Below are 16,676 nucleotides of genomic sequence, written 5' to 3'. Positions count from 1 at the left end.
ACCCGTTTGGTGTCACGGAACCCTGTACACATCGTTTGGGGCTGTGAGCGAAACTCCGGCCGGATCTCCTCATGGATGGAACCCGAATAGGCGATAAACCTGGACTAGAGACTTGAGTGTTTAGGCAGGCCGTGGCCGACACCCACGTTGGGCTTCCGCTTGAAGGTTGCCGAGTACATGTCGTGTAAACAGCGGTAAGTGGTGAGAGCGTGTGTGAAAAAGTACACCCCTGCAGGGTTAACCTAATCTATTCGAATAGCCGTGTCCACGGAAAAGGACCTCTGGGTTGCTTATATCAGTTCATAGACAAGTGAAAGTGGATACTCTAAAATACGCAAGATAAGCGTGAGTGCTATGGATGGCGTTCTCGTAGGGAGACGGGAGCGGATCCATAGTGGGGTATTGGTTGGTGAATATGTGGACTCGTGTGCGCCACCTCAAAGAGTTACATTGCAGTCGTAGTTTAGGATAGCCACCGAGTCAGAGCTGGCTTGCTGCAGTTAAACCCCACCACCCCTTTGTTGATAATGATGCATATGTAGATAGATCTGATGTAAGTCTTGCTGGGTACATTTGTACTCACGTTTGCCTATTTTATGTTTTGCAGAGAGACTTCAGTCTCACTAGTATTTCCGCGTGGTCTTCGACGTTTAGCTTGTTACCTCAGCTACGATCTTGTGCCTCGGCAGGATTTGGTAGATAGTCAGGCTTCTTAGCCTTTTTCATTTATAGATGTCTGTACTCAGACATGATAGCTTCCGCTTGTGCTTGATTTGTATGCTCTGAATGTTGGGTCATGAGACCCATGTTTGTAATATCTCGCTCCTCGGAGCCTATTGAATAGATTACTTGAGTCATAGAGTCATGTTGTGATGCCATGTTGTATTTGCACATATCGAGCATATTGTGTGTATGCTATTGAAATGCTTGGTATGTGTGGGATCTGACCATCTAGTTGTTTATCTTTAGTAGCCTCTCTTACGGGGAAATGTCTCCTAGTGTTTCCACCGAGCCATGGTAGCTTGCTACTGCTCCGGAACACTTAGGCTGGCCGGCATGTGTCCTTCTTCGTTCCTGTGTCTGTCCCTTCGGGGAAATGTCACGCGGTGAATACCGGAGTCCTGTTAGCCCGCTACAGCCCGGTTCACCGGAGTCCTGCTAGCCCAGTGCTACAGCCTGGATTCACTCGCTGATGACCGACACGTTCGATGCTGGGTCATGGATGCCTGTCCCTGTAAGTCTGTGCCGCTTTGGGTTTACGACTAGCCATGTCATCCCGGGCTCCTTATCATATGGATGCTAGCGACACTGTCATATACGTGTGCCAAAAGGCGCAAACGGTCCCGGGCAAAGGTAAGGCGACACCTGTGGGAATACCGTGCGTGAGGCCGCAAAGTGATATGAGGTGTTACATGCTAGATCGATGTGGCATTGAGTCGGGGTCCTGACAGCGTTGGTATCAGAGCTTGACTGCCTGTAGGATTACCATGCCAAACTGGTCGAAGTTGAGTTTAGAAATTCTTTAGTTATATAAGGGAATTGATTGTGGGATGGAACGTAAGGCTCTTTTTATTCCTTATACCTTATGCCCTTCTGATCTGAGTCATCTTCTCTTCTACGGGGATTAAGAACTAGGCTATCTCTTTCTATTAGGATCACGTGTTACTAATCAGTAGACTTATAAGTTTGTTGGATTTAAGCCTTAGTTCAGTTTCTACCTCTGTATGTTAATTGTTGATCTCGAAAGCTTGATATTGTGCTTCTGAGTGGTTATGCCACCATTTTTGTGAATGTCTCAAATCTTTTCTGAGCATTTACAGCCGTTATGCTGTCCGAGTCATCCCAGGTTTCTAAGTAGTCTGATGCATTTGCAAATCCTTTCTTCCCGTTTCAATGTTCCCATGGGCCAGATTAACCACACTAATCAGTAAGTTGAGGTACTCCGTTACCTTGACATATATGTTGGAGATATTATTATGACCCTAGGTGTCTTAGGGGATTATCTAGTAATTTAGCCATGATTTGTGTTCCCAGTGTGATGATTCTGGCCATCATTCTCGAAAGCATCCTGCGATGCTACTTAGTAGTAGGTATTCTACTCCTTGAGCTTTGAACCCGAGATTCACTCTACTTACTTCATGTTGATAGTGTTTGCTAGTTCCTTCAGGATATTAGTAACTTTGCGATAGTCCTTGAAGTCCGTGGTATCTTCTTCTTCCAAATACCATGAACTACTTATGGCAGATGTTTATTGGATCAAAAAAAATCACAATTAGAGTACTCTTGAGGAGTTCTCCATTCATAAATCGTGACTCTGCCAGTTCTACCTTTCTGCATGGGTTATTCGGAAGAAATATGTTGAACTTGGTTCGACATACTAATCTATGCATCCACAACTCAGAAAGTTATATATTCCTTTGAGTTGTTCTCTTTAGTTGCATTCTGACCCTCGTCTATCAATTGATAGTCAAGAGTATGCGTGCGTTCGTTCATCGATGCCTATGACTCTTGTGGTCTGTCAAGCCATTCTATTCCGGAATGACTAGGAGAAACAAACTCCAGTACCTCTTCCATATCTAGGATTGGGTCAAAGTAGTTGTATTCCGCAGATCAAATGCCAATCCAGCTTTTGGTTCTGCTCTACCTTGGAGTATTACATATTTTATATCGATATTGTTATAGGAATTGCACACCATCCCATGAACTCTTGGTACAGTGATACTTCTTGCCATCACTGTTCATTCCTCGGCCCTCGTGTTGATGCAACCGGAATACCGACAAATGAATTGTGATGTGTGAAATCAATACTGCTAGCAACTCTGTTGCTTGGTAGTTAAAGGATAATAATTTCATTCTTAGTGTGTTGGTTATTGAATCATCATTCTAAGATTGATCGTGCTACCTAGTCCTTATTTCGGTGCACCCTTCGATTGATGAGTTAGGATCTTGTCAAGTCCTCACTCATTTGATCATATCGTCTTGCCCTCAAAAACAAGATTGTTCTCGAGCTTAGTAACATACCGGTGGTTCGTGATTTTCCGAAGATCTTCTCGGAAGTATTACCAGGTTGTCACCTGACCGCTATGTTGATCTCGTGATCAAGTTGGTTTTCTTGTGAACCACCCTCTCTCCAAGATCGGTGTTAGATATCCCTGAGCTAGTTGGTTAAGCTAGACAAAAATTTGGAGAGTTGGAAGATAAAAGCTTGTCTGACTTAGTTCGTTCCAAAGGGATATTCTTGTGTAGTGTGTGTTGAAGAAAGATGATATCTTCATCGATTGGTCCTTGTGATCAGATGCTGGACCTATTGTCTTATCAATCCTTTGATTTGAGTGTGGGCTATCGTCAAATCAAATCAGTACCAACGATGCTCGTAATGTTGTCTTATTCGTGGTTGATCCCTCGAGCATACACCATTACATCTTTAGTCTGACTAGTGCTATCACCGTGTTCACTTAACTATGGAATTCCTTTTAAAAGGAAACCCAGATGAATTGTTGTTGTGCCCATTGACAACATCCTTGTCTTCTCCATAATTTTGCTGAACATTAAGCTAGTGTTGGAAACTTTTGAAAGCATTTGCTCATGCTAGCTCATGAAGCATATGTTCGGATGTAAGAAGTGACTTCCTCTAGTTCATGTGCATTTGATGCAAGTTGCCGCTGTGGACTCGAGAAAGTCAATGTTGCTTCCTCTGGAATCATCGCAAGTCAGTCATGCACACGTGCGAAGTATTCTGTGGTCTGGAGACTTGCAACCTTCATTCCATATGTGTATCCTAGCACACCAAGCCACTGATTGATTTGTTCAAGGAGAAGGAGTATCTTCATAAGAGCTAATCCGGACTTATGAAAGAACTTCGATACCCTCGTTGATGGTTCCCCCTCCTGAACTCGGTAGTGTTTTATTATAAGACTACCACGTGGTCATGCTTGTCTGGGACAACGTGTTCACATGTTTGTAGCAGAACCAGCTCATGTTTTGGAGCTTGCTATCGTAGTTCATTTCCCGAGAATCTCGCAACGTCATCTCGTCGAATTGTGTTGCAAACTTTCATTTTTCTTCCTAGACTCGATGAGTCTGGATTATCCTGACACCAACCAGATCTGGATCTCAGGCATATATGATGGTTGGAACATTTCCCTAAGAACTATAATATTGGTCTCTCGATAACCGGTAAGGTGGATGTCGTGGCCAACACACCCATCCGGTAGACCTATTATTATAGTATCTTGTTTGAGGAAGTTGGCCACCCCCCCCTAGGGATTTCGTAGGATTTACTCCCTAGTTGCCCCTATGGATCTTTGTGTTCCCGAGGTCCGACCTTTACTTGATGTTCTAGATACCAAACCATATTTATGAATGGGTTACACTAGCACATCAAGGAGAACATTAGAAGCGGAGTGCTAAATGTCTCTCGGTCGATCATCCAGATTTTGTTCCTTGGCTTCGCTAAGGTGTAATCTGAGAAGGTGTTATCTTCCTTTGCATCTGCATCATCCATCATCATTCATCGTGGTAGCAAGTTGTGTTGCCAGGATCCTTGACACGGATGTGGTAAAACCTTGATGAATATGGAAATGCTCAAGTTCTTGAGAGCACGCACAAGCGCTACGTGTTATCATCGGCACTAGCTGGGATTGCCCCAGATTTCCTCGGTTATGCTATAACCACTCCAACAGTGAATTCACTCTCTATTGTTGGGTTCTTCACCAGTTACCAGAATCATTCCCAGCATTTGCATTTTGTTTCCAGCTTGCACCGCCAATGTGCCATTCTACCATGGGTCTCTTCCATTTCCGGTGATAAGCAAAATTCATCCATTACGTTGTCTTCAACAAGGTAATCCACATCATCCAAGTCTGAGTATGCCATTCTACTGACCCCCTCCAAACGATCGCTCGAGAATTGTCTTAGGCTGGTTTAAAGAGTTTCAATGATCTTTGAATCAAAAGTAATTCTTTTTGCCACTTAAGGGGATGTATCTTCGAGTCACCTTCCCTAAGGTGTATCGTTATGGTATCATGGCAATTCAACTCCTCGCTACATTGACAACCGATTACCACCTTAAGCGTGAAGTTGTTGTCTACCTAGTAAACTCTCGTCATCTGTCTCACTCCATTTCTTCAGATCTGTGCTTCGTCTCCCAGCTCAAGAGATGTTGCTATGTCTCATTCTGTGAGTTGTTCGATCTTCGAGAAGATCAACCCTTCTAGAGTCTCCTTCTTCCCTCCATGTCATGTGACAGGATTTCTCAGAGCAAGACCTCGAGTCAAAGATGGTGAATGAATCAACGTTCAACTGAAGTGCACCCTGGATCGTGAAGATTGTACTAGTTTGCGTTTCCCCTTCATCCTACCCTATGCTTGAATCTCGAGACGAGATTCTTGTTTAGTGGGGGTGAGTTGTCACATCCCTAGCTTCAGGCATTGCTCTAGGTTAGCCTCATGTGAGCATCATGTTTAAATTCAAATGAAATTGAATTGAGGAATTTTCAAAGCCTCAGAAACCTCTAAAAACAACCAACAATTAAATCTTCTCAAATGAGTCCAAGAAAATGTTCCTGTTATTCCATGGAAATATTGGTGAGAGGTAAAATTTAAACCAATATTTTTGGAGTCACAGAGATATTTATTTTGGCCATTTGAATTAATCCAATAACTATTTTCTTTGGATTTATATTTAATATATATTAAATATGACTCCAAATAATTCTGGAAGTTTGTGAGTGGCTTTGTATATATTTTAGCAAACCACATAACAAACTACAGAATTTATTAAAATGGTTTAGTATTTTACTAAACTAAAACAAAACAGAACAAAATAGAAAACAGAAATATAAAACAGAAAGCAGAGAGAGAGAAGGAATCTCACCTGGGCTTACCTGGCGGCCCAAGTGGCCGGCCCAGCCCACCTCCTCCTCCTTTGTCCTCTTCCTCCTCTGCCAGGAGGACGAGCAGAGGCGAGGCGTGGCGCTCGCCGATGCTGCCTCGGCCACCTCCTGCTTCCCCCCCCTAGCCACCTCCTGCTTCCTCCCTGGCCTCCCCAGCGACGCCCGGACGACGCCACGCGCCTCCCCGACCGCCCCTCACTCCCTCCCGAGCTCTCCCCCTCCTCTGTTTCTCTCTCCCTCTCGGACCCGAGCGGAGCCGCCGCCACCGACGAGCACCACCGCAGCCACCGTCTCCCCCTCGACCCCTCACTGTGCTTGCGAGCTCCGCCACAACCCCCTCCACCTCCTCGTTGAGCTACGGACCTCCCGGACGTGCTGCAACGCCGCCACCATCGCCGTTTCCATCGCCGGCCGCCGAGGATCTTCATCGTCAATTCACCACCATCGTCGCGTCCCCGAGCCGGCTAACCACCCCTACGGCACCGCTGTGAGCTCCCACGCCTCCCCTCCCTCTTTTCCCCTTCGATTGCGCCCTGTAGCCTCGATTCCACCGGAGCCGCGAGCTCGGCTCCGCCGGCGATGTCGCCGCCGTCGTTGCAGGTCACCGAACTCGCGTCCGAGCACGACCTCGAGCTCGTGGATCTCCCAGGAGCCCGCCCAGCCTCTCAGCTCGCTAGCTCGCTAAGCGTAGCCCCGTGCCCGTGCTGGCCCGAACTCCGGTCGCCGCCGCGGACCCCGTTCCGGTGAGCTCGAGCCACCTCATCCCCTGCCGTTTGCACAAATGGATGCGGGCGACTCCCAGCTACGCGTAGCTGCCCTCCGCCGGCCATTTGGTCGCCGGAGGAGGAATTCCGACCCCCTTCACCGTCTCGGGCTTCACCGGCGACGAGCCGCCGGCGTGTTAGCCTCGGCTGACCAGGGGTTTGACCTCCCCTAGGTCCATGACAGGTGGGCCCGGCCCCTGCTAACTTTGGTTAAGTTAATAACTACTTTTAGTTAAGCCACTAACCCACTGACAGTAGGCCCCACCCCTGGTCAAACCCCAGTCAGCGCTGGGTTTGACCGGGATTAACTCCTGTGACACTGACATATGGGTCCCACAGGTCAGGTTTGACCTGGAGGCGCCCAGTTGACCCTGCTGACGACACTGTGACGTGGGGCTGACGCAATAAGTATTTTCTGGATCTAATTTAATTCTGAAATTCCAGAAAATGCCTAAAACTTCAATAAATCATAGAAAATTAACCGTAACTCCAAATTAAATAATTTATATATGAAAAATTATCAGAAAAATTCAAGGAATCCATCTGTACCATTTTCATGCATGTTAGAACAACTTATAGGTGCTGTTTAGCACAAATCATTTAAAGGGCATTTAAATAATCACATATGGAGTTTGAATTTGAATCTTGTATTCAAACCAACTTCATTTAACTTGTTGCTAGATGCATTAGCCCAAAACACATTCATTTTGCTATGTCATGATCATGCATCATATTGTGCATTGCATTGATTGTGTTTCCTTCTGTGTTGCCGGTATTTGTCCCCTCTCGATAGACGTGATACCGAGGATGTGATCGTTGACACTGATGAAGACTCAATGTTATCTTCAGAAGTGCCAGGCAAGCAAAACCCCCTTGTCCATTCCGATACAATCCTACTCTCTCGCTCCTGCTCTCTTTTACTGCATTAGGACAACAACGACATATTTGTTACTTGCTGCGGTAGCTGAACCCCTTTATCCTCTGCATGACCTGTCATTCCACAGTAATTAGATGAAACCCACTAGCATGAGTAGGAGTTGTTTGAGCCCTGATGTGCCTACTCATTCATGCTTGTTTGTCATGCCTGCTACTGCTTAGAGTTGAGTCAGGTCTGATTCATCGGGGATGAATCAGAGGTGTGTGAACATGTCCTACTGTGTGTGAGCTAAGTGTGTGAACACGATTTGGTAAAGGTAGCGGTGAGAGGCCATGTAGGAGTACATGGTGGGTTGTCACATTGCAGCCGTCCTCAGGAACTGAGTTCTGTGTTTGTGATCCATGATTCAGCTACTACCACGCATTGGGCCCGAAACCAATGGACCCTCTCGGCTTCTTAATCACCCTTGTCCTCTGTCCAGGAGTTGCAAGTAGTTTCTGGTGTTTGTAGTATGCTGGAGGCCGTGCGCAGCGCTGACCGTAGGGGTGGGCTGTGATGCGGTAGGCACGTGGCACGGTGTACCGGGCGCCCGTTTGGTGTCTCGGGAACCCTGTTCACATCGTTTGGGGCTGTGAGCGAAACTCCGGCCGGATCTCCTCATGGATGGAACCCGAATAGGCGATAAACCTGGACTAGAGACTTGAGTGTTTAGGTAGGCCGTGGCCGACACCCACGTTGGGCTTCCGCTTGAAGGTTGCCGAGTACATGTCGTGTAAACGGCGGTAAGTGGTGAGAGCGTGTGTGAAGAAGTACACCCCTGCAGGGATAACCTAATCTATTCGAATAGCCGTGTCCACGGAAAAGGACCTCTGGGTTGCTTATATCAGTTCATAGACAAGTGAAAGTGGATACTCTAAAATACGCAAGATAAGCGTGAGTGCTATGGATGGCGTTCTCGTAGGGAGACGGGAGCGGATCCATAGTGGGGTATTGGTTGGTGAATATGTGGACTCGTGTGCGCCACCTCAAAGAGTTACATTGCAGTCGTAGTTTAGGATAGCCACCGAGTCAGAGCTGGCTTGCTGCAGTTAAACCCCACCACCCCTTTGTTGATAATGATGCATATGTAGATAGATCTGATGTAAGTCTTGCTGGGTACATTTGTACTCACGTTTGCCTATTTTATGTTTTGCAGAGAGACTTCAGTCTCACTAGTATTTCCGCGTGGTCTTCGACGTTTAGCTTGTTACCTCAGCTACGATCTTGTGCCTCGGCAGGATTTGGTAGATAGTCAGGCTTCTTAGCCTTTTTCATTTATAGATGTCTGTACTCAGACATGATAGCTTCCGCTTGTGCTTGATTTGTATGCTCTGAATGTTGGGTCATGAGACCCATGTTTGTAATATCTCGCTCCTCGGAGCCTATTGAATAGATTACTTGAGTCATAGAGTCATGTTGTGATGCCATGTTGTATTTGCACATATCGAGCATATTGTGTGTATGCTATTGAAATGCTTGGTATGTGTGGGATCTGACCATCTAGTTGTTTATCTTTAGTAGCCTCTCTTACGGGGAAATGTCTCCTAGTGTTTCCACCGAGCCATGGTAGCTTGCTACTGCTCCGGAACACTTAGGCTGGCCGACATGTGTCCTTCTTCGTTCCTGTGTCTGTCCCTTCGGGGAAATGTCACGCGGTGAATACCGGAGTCCTGTTAGCCCGCTACAGCCCGGTTCACCGGAGTCCTGCTAGCCCAGTGCTACAGCCTGGATTCACTCGCTGATGACCGACACGTTCGATGCTGGGTCATGGATGCCTGTCCCTGTAAGTCTGTGCCGCTTTGGGTTTACGACTAGCCATGTCAGCCCGGGCTCCTTATCATATGGATGCTAGCGACACTGTCATATACGTGTGCCAAAAGGCGCAAACGGTCCCGGGCAAAGGTAAGGCCACACCTGTGGGAATACCGTGCGTGAGGCCGCAAAGTGATATGAGGTGTTACATGCTAGATCGATGTGGCATTGAGTCGGGGTCCTGACACGTTTCGGTTTTACCGAGATGAGCGATTGGCCCCACCGAGATTGCAATGTAAACTCTCTGTTTCCCTTTTGTAACATTTTGGTCTCACCGAGATGAGCGAATCGGTCCCACCGAGTTTACCTGACCAACTCTCTGGTTAGCTTATTACCAAAATCGGTCCCACCGAGTTTGTGTAATCGGTCACACCGAGATTACGTTATGCCCTAACCCTAACCATATCGTTCCTACTGAGTTGCATCTCAGTCCCACCGAAAATCCTAACGGTCACTAGGTTTGCTGAATCGGTCCAACCGATTTTAACCATTCGGTCCCACAGAGTTTGGCAAATTGTGTGTAACGGTTAGATTCTATGTGGAGGCTATATATACCCCTCCACCCACTCTTCATTCGTGGAGAGAGCCATCAGAACATACCTACACTTCCAATACACATTTTCTGAGAGAGAACCACCTCCACATGTGTTGAGGTCAAGATATTCCATTCCAACCATATGAATCTTGATCTCTAGCCTTCCCCAAGTTTCTTTCCACTCAAATCTTCTTTCCACAAAATCCAAATCTTGTGTGAGAGAGTTGAGTGTTGGGGAGACTATCATTTGAAGCACAAGAGCAAGGAGTTCATCATCAACACACCATTTGTTACTTCTTGGAGAGTGGTGTCTCCTAGATTGGCTAGGTGTCACTTGGGAGCCTCCGACAAGATTGCGGAGTTGAACCAAGGATTTTGTAAGGGCAAGGAGATTGCCTACTTCGTGAAGATCTACCGCTAGTGAGGCAAGTCCTTCGTGGGCGACAGCCATGATGGAATAGATAAGGTTGCTTCTTCGTGGACCCTTCGTGGGTGGAGCCCTCCGTGGACTCGCGCAACCATTACCCTCCGTGGGTTGAAGTCTCCATCAATGTGGATGTACGATAGCACCACCTATCGGAACCACAACAAAACATCTGTGTCTCCAATTGCGTTTCAATCCTCCAAACCCTTCCCTTTCCATTCTTGCAAGTTGCATGCTTTACTTTCCGCTGCTCATATACTCTTTTGCATGCTTGCTTGAATTGTGTGGAGATTGCTTGACTTGTGCTAAGATAGCTAAAATCTGCCAAGAACTAAAATTGGGAAAAGGCTAGATTTTTATTTGGTCAAGCAGTCTAATCACCCCCCTCTAGACATACTTTCGATCCTACAGCTTCCACTGCTGCGTCTTCCCCTTCCTAGGCCTCGCAGTCGCCCAGACCACCGCCCTGGTGCTCTCGGCGCGGCGTGGTCAACGTGGTCAATGACCGACTTCCATCGAAAGAGTACTGTACGTGGAGAGGTTGACAGCCGGGTCCAGGTGGCCGCAAGTGCCTCCTTATTACGCGCAAAATAATTATTCCTCTACCTTACAGCAGGGACCCACCGGACGGGCCACCTTATTTCGTGAAAAAAACGTTTCTCCCCTGACTGCTCGGATCCATCGGATGGGCCAGCATATTTTGCAAAAAAAACGTTCCCCCCGCTGTCAGCTCGGACCCACCGGAAGTGCCTCCTTATTTCCCACAAAAAAAAATGAATACTCCCCCTGCTAGCTGGGACCCACCATGCTGGGAGGCTGACTTGTGGGCGTACTAAGTTTACTGGGACGGAGGCCTTTGTCAACTTTAGTCAATATGAACGATTCTAGCTCTAGTGACCGTACAATGTCCATCCAACGGCCGTAGTGCTTCTTCAACCTCTGGTCTTCTTGCTCCAGCCACCCAAAGCAGTGCCAGTCATGCCGCATATGCTCCTGCCTCCCGTGGCCGGCTGTGCTGCCGCGGAGGCCTCACCGCCCCCTACTATTCCCACCGCTGGCCAGGCCCTGCGGCGACGGCAGCCTCACACTGCAGCTGAACCAGTGAACCCTCGTACTCCTCTCCGCGCGGGCTTCCACTGTCGCGTCTTCCCCGGCTCCCCGTCGTCCTCTTCTTAGGCCTCGCCGTCATCCAACGCCCTGGTGCTCTCGGCACGGCTTGGTCAACGTGGTCAAGGAACAACTTCCATCGGACGTGGACTGTACGTGGAGAGGCTGACAGCTGGGTCCACGGCCGCAGCAAGGAAGTGCCTCCTTATTACATGCAAAATAATTATTCCTCCACCTGACAGCGGGCACCCACCAGACGGGCCACCGTATTTTACGAAAAAAACGTTTCCCCCCTGACTGATGGGACCCACCAGCTACACCTTCGCACGCAAGGAAGTGCGTCCGGGCAAAAAAACAATATGATTCGCCCCCCCTGACTGCTGGGACCCACCAGCTACATCTTCACACGCAAGGAAGTGCCTGACAGTCGGTACCCACCTGGTCGAAGCATACGTAGCGTTGTCATTCTGGTCGCGAACGTGTGCCTACATATATACTGGTCGATGTAGAGGCGCGCACGTGTCGTAGTAGAGGCGCGCACGTAGCATGTACACGTACGTACATCGGTCAGGGTGCAAGAAAGAAAATACGGCCACGTATGTGTACATACAGGCGGGGTCTCTAACGCCTACTCGCGCATACGTACGGCGAGGGCTCGTGTACATGGCTGGGTCGGAACGGAGAAACATCATCGTCGTCGTGTTCATGGGGAGGCAACGGAATGCGTCGTGTTCATGGGGAGGCAACGGAATGCGTCGTGTTCATGGGGAGGCAACAGAATGCGTCGTGTTCATCGGGAGGGCTTGGACGGAATAGGCGATGGAAACGAGGCCTGGCGTACCGCAGAATGGAGGAAATGGCCTTGTGTTCAACCGGCCACGTTCGAAACGGGATCCTGTTCATCGGGAGGGGTCTGGCTTACCGCAAAACGGAGGAAATGGACCTCCTAAGGTCGAAACAGGGGTCCTATTGATCGGGAGGGGTGTGGCGTACCGCAAAATGGAGGAAACGGACCTCCTATGGTCGAAACGGGGGTCCTGTTGATCGGGAGGGGTGTGGCGTACCGCAAAATGGAGGAAACGGACTTGTGTTGGAGCGCTACGGTCGAAATGGGGGTCCTGTTCATCGGGAGGGGTGTGGCATATCGCAAAACGGGACTCCACGGGATACTGTTCATCTCCACCGTCGACCTCCTCCAGCCTCCATGGGCTCCTGTTCATCCAGCCTCCACCGCGCGCTACTCCACCGGCTACTGTTCAACCACCCCTACACCGTCTACTATTCATCCAGCCCTCCACACCACGGGGGCCTGTTCAACCACCTCTCCACGGGCACCCCTCTACCATGTACTGTTCATCCAGCCCTCCACACTAGGGGTCTTGTTCAACCACCCCTCCATGGGCACCCCTCCACCATCTACTGTTCATCCAGCCCTCCACCACACCACGTGGTCCTGTTCATCCAGAGGCAACGCCATCGCTCACTGTTCATCCAAACCCCCCCGGAAACGCTCACTGTTCATCCCAGAGGCAGCATCGAGCGGCTTCAGTTAGCAGCAGTAGCGAAGGAATCGCTCGATCGGGTTCAGTTAACATCCAACGATCGATTGCTCGGGTTTAGTAACGCGTAGCCTGCAGTGCAATCGCTTGGGTTCAGTTAGAGGCAATGCCTCGCACACACACACGTACGTGTACGAGAAAAACGCGCATCGCTCGTCCGCCGACCTCCCACCATAACCGGGAACTCCCCGAAATCCCCCCCCTCGCTTCTACCATGGTGTTTTCTGTCATGGACGGTCCAAAGAATGTCATGCAGCTGCGTCTCCGGCCCGCCCAGGACGAAAAGCCCATTTTCTATGATGATTTTTTGTCATAGAAGTAGGAGCCCACCACATCTATGATGATACCGGGTTTTGTCACAATTATCATCATAGAAGTGTCATATGTATGACAGAAAAAAATTCGTTCGGCCCAAAATGTCACGGAGGTGTCTTTTTTTTGTAGTGAGTGTTGATTCCTTTCCGTTCCGGCAAATTTCAGGCGCTCGATATGTCCTATTTTAGCAAAGGTCAAGCCGGATTTTTCCGTGAATTTTGGCATGACTTGTGCTAGAATATGTAGGAAATATCGAGTGCCCTAGATTTGTGTGTTGAGTATCCTTGTAGTTGTCTTCGATCGATTTTCAATTAATGTTTTAACTATGAACATAGGAAATGTCTGACGACGAAAAGGATTTCGGTATTTGCAAATACTGCGAAGACGAGCGCGGCATGTGCGACGGAATCTTCCTAGATGATGATATGCCCTTCAGCATCAAGCTGGACGAGAACTTCGAAGTGGATACAATAAGTCACAACGACAAGTCTTTTTTCGTAATTAAGCATGACATTTGCTTCATTTGCTTCAACTTATAATTTAAGCATGACAAGTCTTTTTTTACTATTCTACTAGCATATCCCCTACCATGCAAGAGTTTTTGTATTGGATAAGATAGGTTTCAGTCGTACTATGGAGGAAAAGAAATTTTACTTGAAGACCGAGCATGGTTATATTTTCAACTTAAAATTATACAATTCAGACGACTACACCTATTTTGGATGCAAAACATGGCGATCACTATGCAAGACTTATGCATTTGAGCCTGATATGGTTATCACCTTTGATATTCGTCCGGAAGATGATATTGAAGGTAATACCGACATCTGGGTCGATGTGCAGACACCTCCAGTTATACCAATATGTAAGTTTCTCAACCATATTTATGTCTTTGATATTGTTTATTCAAAAATAGTTGACAACTAATTTGTATTGTCAGCTTATTTCGATGCAAACAAACATGTCCAGCGCTTGGTAGACAGGACCTACTACTGTCCCGGGGCTGAACTAAACTGCGAGGAGCTAAGTCATTATGTTTCATGGCTTGAGGATCTTGATACTGTCAAGACAAATTTTCTTCCTGCACTTAGAAATGTTAGTACTGAAAACGTGCGACCAATAGTGTTCGTAATGAACTACGGTCACATCTATTTAGGAAGGATGGTAAGATTTTTACTATTTGTCCTCAGTGCATCTTTTCCATACATTATTTTTGAAGCTAAACTTCATTGCTAAGTATGTTACCATACGATGTTCTTCAACAGGGACTCCCGATGAATGTTGTGCCTTATGGGATCGAGACTAAAGGTACCATGAGTATTATTAGCTTACAGGCAAGATGTCCTATAGATTACTTTAGTGCATTCAAGATTAGCGATGGATGCTTAATAGTGCAAGACTGGACCAAATATGTGATGGGGGAGCGCAGAGAAGTACTAGGGGGCAGCAAACAGATGCGCTACCCACGATTAGGAGATAGGTTCATCTGCAAGCTCCAACTTGATCAAGGAGGAGAGCTACACATGTTTTATGTTATTTTACCTAAGAGAGAGCAGCAGGAGTGATTAGCTAGCTAGAAATGACTTTGAGGATGTTGATGTGCAACACTATTATTATGATGATAAAATAGCTAGTGTTGGTGGTAATGACTATGATGATTATTATTAGCTAGTGTTAGTGGTGATTAAATAAATACTGTTGGTGGTAATGACTTTGATGATGATAAAATAGCTTGTGCTGGCGGATTAGATTCAAGTGGAGGCAACATGTGGTGCACATCGAAAGTACTACTAGTCCAAACTAGATCAAGTTTGGATTAGTAGTATACTTTTGACATGCACCACATATTGCCTCCACTTGAACCTAATCCACCTTCATTTGACACACTGTTATGGACATAATGATGTAAACCTCATACCTGGTATTGTACCAATATTTGTACGATGGCACATAAATACACTAAAAATAAAAAAAATAAAAAAGAATACTAGTAGCGATGGAGAGAAAACACGCTGCCAATAGTTACATTAGCAGTAGCGTGGGAGTGAACAAACACTGCAGCTATTTGTCCTAGCAGTAGCACGTGCGGGCACGCGTTACTGCTAAGCAATAGCTGTAGCGCCTTATTAGTAGCACGCCTACCCGCGCTACTAGTGAGCACAAAACCAGCGCTACTGCTAGGGTCTTCCCTAGTAGTGGATGGCTTGAAAAGCCTTTCCAAAAATATGTTAGGTGGGACGGGGTTGCGCTTGGCACCGATGCGAGCAAGGACATCCGCCACTTGATTACTTTCTCGAGCCACATGGTGAAACTCGAGCCCCTCGAACCGAGCTGACATTTTGAGAACAGCGTTTCGGTACACCGCCATCTACGGATCCTTCGCATCGAAATCTCCATTTATTTGAGATATCGCGAGGTTCGAGTCCTCGCACACTTTTAGGCATTGTATGCCCATGGAGACAGCCATCCGAAGACAATGCAATAAGGCCTCGTATTCGGCTGCATTGTTGGAGTCTGTGTATAATATTTGGAGTACGTATTGAACTATATCTCCAGTGGGGGATGTTAAGACAACGCCTGCCCCTAAGCCCGCCAGCATTTTGGAGCCATCGAAGTGCATGACCCAGTTGGAATATGCGCCATACTCTTTAGGGAGTTCGACTTCGGTCCATTCGGCGACGAAGTCTGCTAGTACTTGGGATTTGATGGCCCGGTGTGGTTATATGTTATATCAAATGGGAGGAGCTCAGTGGCCCACTTGGCAATCTGGCCCGTGGCATCGCGATTGTTTATTATGTCGTTCAGTGGAACTTCGAAAGCCACCGTAATCGAGCACTCTTGGAAATAGTGTCGTGTCTTCCGGGATGCCATGAAGACCGCGTATGCTGTCTTTTGATAATGAGAGTACCTGCATTTGCATGGAGTTAGGACAGTGGATACGTAGTATACCGGCTTTTGGAGCGGGATTTTGTGTCCGTCCTCCTCTCGTTCGACGACGAGTACTGCGCTCACCACCTGGTGTGTTGCAGATATGTATAATAACATTGGTTCGCTGACGCTTGGTGCGGCTAGGATTGGGTTGCTTGCTAAAAGGCCCTTTATTTCTTCCAATCTAGTCGTTGCTGCATCTGACCACTCGAAGTGATCGGTGCGTCGGAGAAGTCGATAAAGTGGCAATGCTTTTTCTCCTAGTCTGGAGATAAAGCGGCTTAAAGTTGCCATGCATCCATCTAGTTTTTGGACCTGTTTAAGGTCTGTTGGTGTAGCCAGTTGTGATACAGCTCGAATTTTGGTTGGATTTGCCTCGATTCCTCTACTGGAAACAATGAAGCCCAGTTGTTTTCCAGAGGG

Source organism: Triticum aestivum, chromosome 7A (assembly GCF_018294505.1).
Source record: "Triticum aestivum cultivar Chinese Spring chromosome 7A, IWGSC CS RefSeq v2.1, whole genome shotgun sequence".
Classification (NCBI taxonomy): domain Eukaryota; kingdom Viridiplantae; phylum Streptophyta; class Magnoliopsida; order Poales; family Poaceae; genus Triticum; species Triticum aestivum.
The sequence above is the reverse complement of the archived record's forward strand: the minus strand, read 5'-3'. Positions refer to the sequence as shown.